Below are 9,483 nucleotides of genomic sequence, written 5' to 3'. Positions count from 1 at the left end.
TCACGATTTTATCTTTATTATTATAAATAATGCAATTTTGCAATGATGAAGCCTCTTTAACAAGAGTCTAATGCCGATAAAATTAAGCCTGCACATCGTTCGGTCGGCACGGCTTTTTGGTGATACCGACCACCGAGCCGACCAGGTGCCGGTTCTCAAATTTGAAACCGAGGCCGAGCCAGCTACTACTCGGTTCGGTTTTAAACCGATCCGAGTCGGCTCAGTTCGGTCCCGGTTTAAACCGTGTCAGACCTGTAAAAAAATACAGCTTATTTCCTGCAGTTTTCCTGCTAATTTTACCTGCTATTCCCTGCCACAACCATTCATAATAACATAACTTAGACATAATTAACATAACATAATTACATAAATTGATATAAACCTGAACTTAAAGTCTGACATAAACTGATAAAGATTGTTCAAACTTCAAAGTAAAGTTACTGCAACTCTGCAAGTGTACTGCAATCATCCAACTACTTAAGTTCTTCAAGACCAAGTGACCAACTAATATAACTACTGCATATGTACATAAATACCGAAGGAAAATAGCGTTCAAAGATTAACATAAAAGTAAATGAACCAGCACTTCCATTCCATTTCCATTTCCATTTCCATAGTTCCTTTCAATATCAAGTCTGCAACAAGATCTGAACTTCAACAATCATCTTCATCAGTCAAGCATTATTGGACCATCAAACTCCTCCGGTACTGGATAAGCACCCAATATTGCTGCACAGACAATACTTGAGTTAATAACAAATTTAAATTGACAAGTAAAGAAACAAACAGAAAAAGAAAAAGAAAACCAACAGATTACAATAGAAGTTTTATAACATTACCTTCCTCAATGCTTGAGCAATCATCTGGTACATACTCCGATAGAAGATCAAGAGCAATTGGCTTTTGTAGACAGCTTTGGGTGCATAGCAGTGCTTCAACTGTCCTAGGAGATAAAGAGCTTCTCCAAGGACTAAGCACACGCTTTCCAGTGCTAAGCAAAACTTTGAGACATCAGTACATCACAAAGAGGAAACAAACCCAGTGAGCAAAAATAAGACACAAATACATAAAACAAGACCCCAAATCAAAACCCCTAATACATAACAAAACCCCAAATCGAAACCCCCAAATCTGAACAAATCTGAACTAAAAACAAGAACCCTAATTCATATATCTAGGGTTTCATTCAAAATAATCAAAAATACGTAACAAGAACCCGAAAAACAAGTTACAACCACAGATTCACATATTCACAGAAAGAACAAAAACAAATATCAAATGAAGAAGACAAGGAAAGGAAAAGCTGATGAGTGATGACTTACAGCTACTGAGTTACTTGTTGTTGTACTCGTTGATCGTCCCCAATGGAACTTAACGTACCACATTCAGTTAAAAGAAAGAAACATTGTAATTTAGTGAGCTGAGAGAGTTAAGAAAATTAGTCGATATTAAGAAAATTTGTGGCGATGGAGATGTGGACAATGATTATGACGCTGAACAGTATTATGATGGTGTTAAACTTAGGTTTTAACAGTATTAAAAGTATCTCTGAGATTCCAGACCGCAAGTTGTGGAGTTCTATAGTTGGGTGGATTAAACCAAAAATCGATATCAGCTTCGATGAATTAGTTGGTGCTGAGTACTGGAAAGCTAATCGTGCTTACACATTAGTAGAAGCTTATCTTGGTCCTAAAAGTTCGAAAATTGCAAAGCGAATGAAGGTCAACTACCGAAAAAGTGTAAGAATTTAAGTTTCTCCCTGGATGCTGGTGAAGAAATCGTGGATTTGTTCAAGGTATTAAAGTCTCTTGGTATTTTAAAGCAATTCCTATTAAAAATAAATATACGCCGGAAAAACGATTTTTGAGGCTTCGATTTGAAAGAAAATATCGAGAAACTATTATGAATTCTTATCTAGATCACGTCTTCAAGGAAGGTAAGAGAATTACAAAACAAAACAGCTGTATCAAACTCTTTTCGAATAACCCTACAAGTGAGTATGATGACGGTAATATAAAATTGTGGAGTCACGGAGAGTTTAATCACCCTGTCAACTTCAAACATCTTGCCATTGAAGCAAGAAATCATCGACGATCTTATTACCTTTAGCAAAGGGAAAGACTATTATGCGGAAATCGGTAAGCCTTGGAAACGTGGGTATCTCTTATATGGACCTCCGGGTACCGGCAAGTCTAGCATGATTGCTGCTATGTTGAATCTTTTAGAATATGATGTTTATGATATTGAATTGACGGCGGTGAAGAGTAATAGCGATCTTAGAAAACTCTTGCGAAACACAACAGACAAGTCTATTATGGTTATTGAAGATATTGATCGCTCTCTCGACCTTGCTCGGAAACGTAACAAGGATAAGAAGAAAAAAAAGAAAGAAAAGAAGGAGAGTGATTCAGACTCAGATTCAGACTCAGATGACAAGAAGAAGAAAAGTGATTCAGACTCGGATGACAAGAAAAGCAAAGTAACTTTGTCGGGGCTTTTAAATTTCATCGACGGGTTATGGTCATCTTGTGGTAAAGAACGAATAATAGTGTTCACTACTAACTATGTAGACAAGTTAGATCATGCTCTAATTCCAACGCATGGATAAACACATTAAGATGCCATACTGTTGTTTAGAAGGCTTCAAACTATTAGCAGAGAATTATCTACGCCTTGATTCACACGAGTTGTTTGAAATAATTCAATCGTTAATAAGGGAAGTTCAAATTACTCCCGCGGATGTTGCTGAACACCTGATGCCTAAAACTATGAATAGGGATGCAGAAGACTGCTTGAAAGCCCTTATCCAGGCTCTTGAGCATGCGAAAGAGATTAATGTGCTAGAGAATGAAAAAGGGACGACTAATCATGAGAAGAAGGAAGAAAATGAAGTTTCTGAGATTGATGAAGAAACTGAGGATTCTGATAGCCGCGAAGAGACCGAGGAAGAGAGTGAAGAAGTAATCGTGGAAGAAATTAAAGAGGAAGAAAAGAAACAAATAGAACAGAAGAAGTGAAGTAAAGTTGGTTTGCAAGTTAATTAATTAATGTCCTTAATCCCTTAATTAGTCACTCAGTAGTAGCTAAGTGTTTTTCCTTTTCTTAGAATTTGTTTGGTTTATTAATATATTTCTGTTAACGTAGTTTTGGTTTCGTTTCACTTATTAGAAATACAGTTTTATTCTTTATGGTATGTTCTTACAGATAATGTATGTTTTTATTCTCATAATATATGATAGGAGTCTCCCCAATTTACGTGTATCCATGTTTCCAAAGTATGTGATAGATTTAGGTCACATGGAGCGTCTTCGGACTGCATGGGGTACTTTGGAATATAGAGCATTGTCCTAAATTATAAACCTCAAATGTATGTTCACGATATATATTTTGGGTCAAAAACATGAAGCATATTTTAGGTCACCCTGTTAGGGTCACAATGACCAGATATCGAGCTATGTAACGAATTTTTGAGTCGCCAATTAGATTTTGTGTTACATGACGAATTACCGGTAACAAAAAATACATATATATTTTAACATGGATTTTGGGATTTCATCTTAACCTTATGAAAATCCAACTACCTTATTAGTATACTTTGCATGCAATACCTTACGAAAATTCCTCACACTTTAGTTTTATTAGTACATGATAATCTAGAGGATTCAAACAAAAGTTGGTTAAACTGCTGGATGCGCATTATCTAATTTGATACATAACGCGCTACAACTAATTTCAAGCTGTGGATCATTCATAAGTTCAACGAACATCTCCAACAGTCGAGACATTACAGTGAAGTCATAACAAGGGAATTTATATGACTAATCCAAAACCCAACTAATTCCGAGAGGATCTTGTTCGGTTTACATCTCCCACTATTTTATGGTGTTCGTAGTGATTTTTAACCATAACAAGGGGGAATTAATTTCCCAAAGATACTGATACATACAGGTGTGATCCAGACAAAACTTCGAACTTATTGCAGAGAGGCTACTCAATCAAACGCCATCGCACATGATAAAACCTCCAACAATTTATGTTGAGTTCCTTTTGAATATATAACGTAGTTACTACTCACTGAAACTCCATCCTATATAGTGAAGTTATTCTTGTGTTAGCAAGTTGCTGATGCATTGATCTCACCTTATCTTTGCATATGGATCCATCCTCTTTAGTTTTCTCTGACATTTTTGTTCCTCTTTAGTTTTCTCTGACATTTTTGTTGGTAGGTCGGTCAATGACCGGATTAAGAAATCTAGTTGGTTAAGGAAACCAAGTACTTGTGTCCTAACTATAGAAGATTAAGCTCTTAGAGCTAAGTTAGGAAACCATATACTTGTAGGAAAGTAATCCTTGTTAAGGAATGTGTTGATAGACGCATTTATGTGTCTAATATGTCTCTATTGTATGTATTCTTAGTGCTCAATTTTGTATTTATTGTGTTCTTTTATGTCTTTATAGGAATTCTTAGAGAAATAAGCTCTTGCGGTGATATTGACTCAAAAAGTGGTGTTTTACACCCGAGGATAGAGTACTAAAGGCACCCTCGAAATGCACCGGAACCGTCCCAGAAATGTGCCGGAGGAATCCAGAAAAATTACTATTTCCACCCCAAAATTACTATTTCCACCCCAATTGCTATTCGCACCCCCAGTTTGGATAGGGGGACACCATCTTCTTCATTTCAAAAACTGAATTTTGGCGGGAAAACGTGCATGAGAACTGGCAGAAGTTTGATCGAATTTTTTAACGTGTTATAAGGAGATTAAATGGCTGAGACTTGGCAGGAAGATGTGATTAATCCTAAGGAAGATATTTTGGGTGTCGGGTCCGATCGAATTTGGCTAGAATCGTCTAGGAAATTCACGAGTTGGGAACATGGCAGTTCATGTCTGTCACGGGTTTGAGAGAATTTTTGGAGGAATTCGAACGTGTTCTGATGATGCATGGAGGACTCTAACACACTTTTGGACCGTGTAGAAGACAATTAAGGTGAGTTTCCATGAAATTAACAGCTGTAGATACGTAATCGAAATAAAAAAGGAAAAAAAAATATATTATGAACTGTCCGAGTAATGGAAGATTTTTGGGAGTTATTGCAAAGGATTTCGTCTACCTGTTGAGTATAAAAAGACTTCTGGGGTAGATTAGAAGGCTGTTGAGAGTTGGGAGGAGAGGAGAGAAGGCTGCAGAGGGAGAATCACCATTTTTCTCTGCTGCTGCTGCTGCCATTGATGAAGAGGAAGAACATGAAGAACGGACTAGCAGAAGCAGTCGTTTATCAACAGTGAAACGACTCGCGTGGGTCGCAGCACAGTCTAAACAGTAGCAGCACTTGTCATTTACCGTTCATTCTGAGACGCTTTTTGTGCGTCGCAGATTACAGTTTACACCATTTTCTCTTCTTCTCATCATTTGTAAATCATTTTTGAGCCATAATAAATTATTTTGAGAGCATTTATACTATGATGAGCTAATTCCCTCGTAACCAAGGCAATGGAGGAAGCTATTCACGCAACATAAATGGGTAACTATTTCATTTAATTATATAATTCACCTAATCGCTGCTTTTGTGGAGTTTTAAATTGTTTGAATGATTGTCTTAATTATTTGTTATTCAGTTTGATAGGTTATTCTTGGTTTAATCTCTTGATAATCTACGCTTAAGATTTACAAATAATGTTTGAGAATTTGTATGATTGATAGTGAATTAAAGATAAAAGAGGACTTAAGAATTGAATAGAGTTTTGAAATATTTATCATAATTTTGCGTAGTAGTGGAATCTAGTGTCTTGGTTACCTCTCGCCCAAATTGTTAATATTTTGTATAATTATTTATTAAGTCTAAAAAAATTATCCTTCACAAGTCCGAGAGTTTGAACCTCATTACTACAACCCCCATTAAATCATTAATCATGTGTCCACTCCTATTGATGTGTATAAATAGCCATAGAGAGAACTAGAGAAAATACACCAGAACTAGAAAGAGTTCTCTTCTTCTCTGCTTGAGATTTGTATATTCCAACCTATACGGTGATATATAAAATTGATATTCCTTCCCGAGGATTCAATCTTGTTAAATACTTGTTATTCTTGTGTGTGTGATTGTGTTCTTGGCGATATTGGGCTACCTCGTAGTAGTGCAAACCTAAACGCTTCTGAAGGATTTGGCGCAACAATTGGTATCAGAGCAAGGAGACACTCTTGGAACGGGTACTCGAATTGCAGTAGAAGTGAAGGTATTTTTTCTGAAGATTGCTTGAGGTAATACAAATCTCAAAGGTTCTTTTTTTTTATTTATATTTGGTTGTTTGTGAACAATGGTTGACGGGGACGAAGATCCGAAAAATCCTTTAGGAGAACATTTGGAGTCCACGAATAAAGATAAAGAAACAAAAGAAGAAATACTTCATTCACATAGATCACAACTCAAGGTAGAAAAGTTTACAGGAACTAATAACTTTGGTTTATGGAGAACAGACGTAATGGATGCTCTTGTTTATCTTGACCTATAAAAAGCTCTAGAAGGTCAGCCAGTGGAGATGTCTGAAAAGAAGTGGAACAAGATGAATAAATTATGTCTTGCTTCGATACGAGGGTGTTTAGCAACTACAGTAAGAGTTAATTATCAGAACGAGACTTCAGCTAAGGATCTCTGGGAAAAGCTAGAGAAGGAATACCTTGTGAAGAACGTGGCCAATAGGATACATCTTAAAAGGAATTTGTATCGATATAACATGAAGAGAGGTGCAACCCTAACCGAGCACCTAGATTCATATAATAAACTTCTTGCTGAGTTGGTTAACTACGATGAATAATCGACGACGAGGAACAAGCTTTGTGTCTGATAAACTCTGTTCCTGAAAAGTATGAACCCGTGATTAAAGTATTAATGCACGACAAGGATAAGATAACATACGCTGAGGTCACTACAACATTGCGTAGTGAGGAGTTCAGGAAGATGGACTGTGAAGACCTTGCAAGTGAAGCTAATAATGATGTGCTTCTTGCAAGAGGTCGTTCAACAGACAGGAGAAGGAAGACTGGTGGTTATGGTAAAAGTAGAGGAAGTTCTAAGAGTAGAACGCGACTGCGGAAAGATGAGTGTGCTTGGTGCCACGACTTTGGTAATTGGGCTAAGGATTGTACCAAGCGTAAGGCGAGAGAAGGAGATAACGGTAATACCGAGGTGAACATTGTTAAAAGTAATAAAGAATCAGATGATGCTTCTAATTTCTCGCTAACTGTGACACCATCAGCTTGTGCTATTACAGATGGTACATGGGTATTAGATACTGGAGCAACATATCATATATGTCCATATCGGGACTGGTTCTCAATTTGAAGAGCTTGATGGAGAAGTACTTATGGGAAACAATCATACCTGCAGGGTGATTGGGATTGGTAGTGTTCGTATCAAGATGCATGATGGTATGGTTAGAGAGCTGAAGGAGGTAGGATTTGTACCTGCCATAAAGAAGAATCTGATTTCACTCGGAACTTCAGAAGCTAAGGGTTATCAGATAGTCGCTGAAAATGGTGTTCTAAAGGTAATATCTGGATCTATGGTAATCATGAAGGCCACACGTCATCATAACTTGTATTACTTGATTGGGAGTACAACAACATGGGATGTTTCTATTTCTGAACACATCGAGAGAGCAGCTACCGAGAAGACGAATCTATGGCACATGAGACTTGCACATCCATGTGAGAAGTCGTTGCGTAGGTTGATTCAACAAGACTTGTTGAAAGGTGCTATTGCCTACAAGTTAGCATTTTGTGAACATTGTGTTAAGGGCAAGAAAACAAGAACAAGCTTTGGCACATCTATCCACAATACTAGTGGAGTTCTTGACTATGTTCACTCAGATGTTTGGGGTCCTTCCAAGAATGCATCATTGGGAGGGAAACATTGGTTTGTGTCGTTCATTGATGACTATTCTAGGCGCGTATGGGTGTATACCATGAGGCATAAGGATGAATTCCTAGAAATATTTGTGAGGTGCAAAAAGGCAACTGAGACTCAAACTGGAAGAAAGATCAAAGTACTACGTTCGGACAATGGTGGAGAGTACAAGATTGATCAGTTCTTACAAGTATGTCAGGACGAGGGGATAAAGAGGCACTTCACAGTTAAGAAGACACCGCAACAGAATGGGGTAGCTGAACGCATGAATCGTACTCTTTTGGAGAAGGTACGATGTATGTTATCTAATGCTGGATTAGGTAAGGCGTTTTTGGCTGAGGCAGTTACGTATGCCTGCTTCCTCATTAATAGGTTACCATCAACTGCATTAGAATGTAAAACTCCTATGGAGAAGTGGTTTGGTAAACCAGCTTATGGTAATGACTCAATTCATATCTTTGGTTGTCCTGCGTGGTATCATGTTAGTGAAAACAAGCTTGATAGCCGTGTTGTAAAAGGAATCTTTGTGGGTATGAAGAGTGGAGTAAAATGGTTCAAGATTTGGAATCCAGTTGAGAAGAAGATAGTCATGAGTAGATATGTCACATTTGATGAGATGTCTATGGTAAAGTCTTGGGGTTCTCGGCACGTGGAGGACAGAAGCACCAGTACTAGTGAGCCTTTGCAGCAGGTGGAGATTGATGCAACTCCACCAATTCCAGTTAAGTCTGTATCTGTTCAGAATACATCTGAAGACAGTGGGTCTGGAAGAGAAGTAGCTACTAAAGTTCCAAATGATAGTGCACTGTTGAGGAAGAGGAACAAGAGTCAATAGAAGATACAGAATCTACGGTCACGGAGACGATAACAACCAACAAATCGAGAATATCAACCACGAAGCCTGGTTGGATGAATGATTACATTGCTTATGCATTACCAGTTGTTGAAGATGGTACTCCTACTTCCTATTTAGAAGTTGTACGTAGTGTAGAGTGTAAAGAATGGGAAGGTGCAATGCAGGACGAGATGAAGTCTCTTTACAAGAATGACACATGGATTCTTATGAAGCTTCCGAACGGTAAGAAGGCCATAGGGTTCAAGTGGGTATATGCTAAGAAAGAAGGATCTTCGGTGAATCAAGTACTCTACAAGGCAAGGTTAGTTGCAAAAAGTTATGCCCAAAGAGAAGGGATTGACTACAATGAGGTGTTCTCTCCGGTGGTAAAACACTCATCAATCCATATTTTGTTGGCCTTGGTAGCACAATATGATTTAGACCTGTTCAGCTAGATGTTAAGACGTCGTTCTTACATGGTGATCTAGAAGAGGAGATTTATATGACTCAGCCGAGTGGGTTCAAGGTTGCTGGAAAAGAAGATTGTATATGCAAGCTGAAAAAATCGTTGTATGGGCTGAAGCGGTCTCCAGAACTACGGTTGGGTTTGATTCCTATTGAGGATACGTATGCAGCCAGTGATGGTTCAATCGACGTTGGAATATGGAGGTGAGTTTATCTATTGATCGTCTCATCCATGAATACATGATCCGAGGTGGAGAATTGTTGGTAGGTTGGTCAA

At 37.9% G+C, this 9,483-nt stretch overlaps 1 pseudogene; it reads left to right on the top strand.

Annotated features, from left to right (window-relative positions):
* Positions 1–1,466: 1,466 nt before the first annotated feature.
* On the top strand, positions 1,467–3,017 carry LOC113304956 (annotated as a pseudogene).
* Positions 3,018–9,483: the final 6,466 nt, after the last annotated feature.

This window comes from Papaver somniferum, chromosome 8 (assembly GCF_003573695.1).
Source record: "Papaver somniferum cultivar HN1 chromosome 8, ASM357369v1, whole genome shotgun sequence".
Classification (NCBI taxonomy): domain Eukaryota; kingdom Viridiplantae; phylum Streptophyta; class Magnoliopsida; order Ranunculales; family Papaveraceae; genus Papaver; species Papaver somniferum.
The sequence above is the reverse complement of the archived record's forward strand: the minus strand, read 5'-3'. Positions and strand labels throughout refer to the sequence as shown.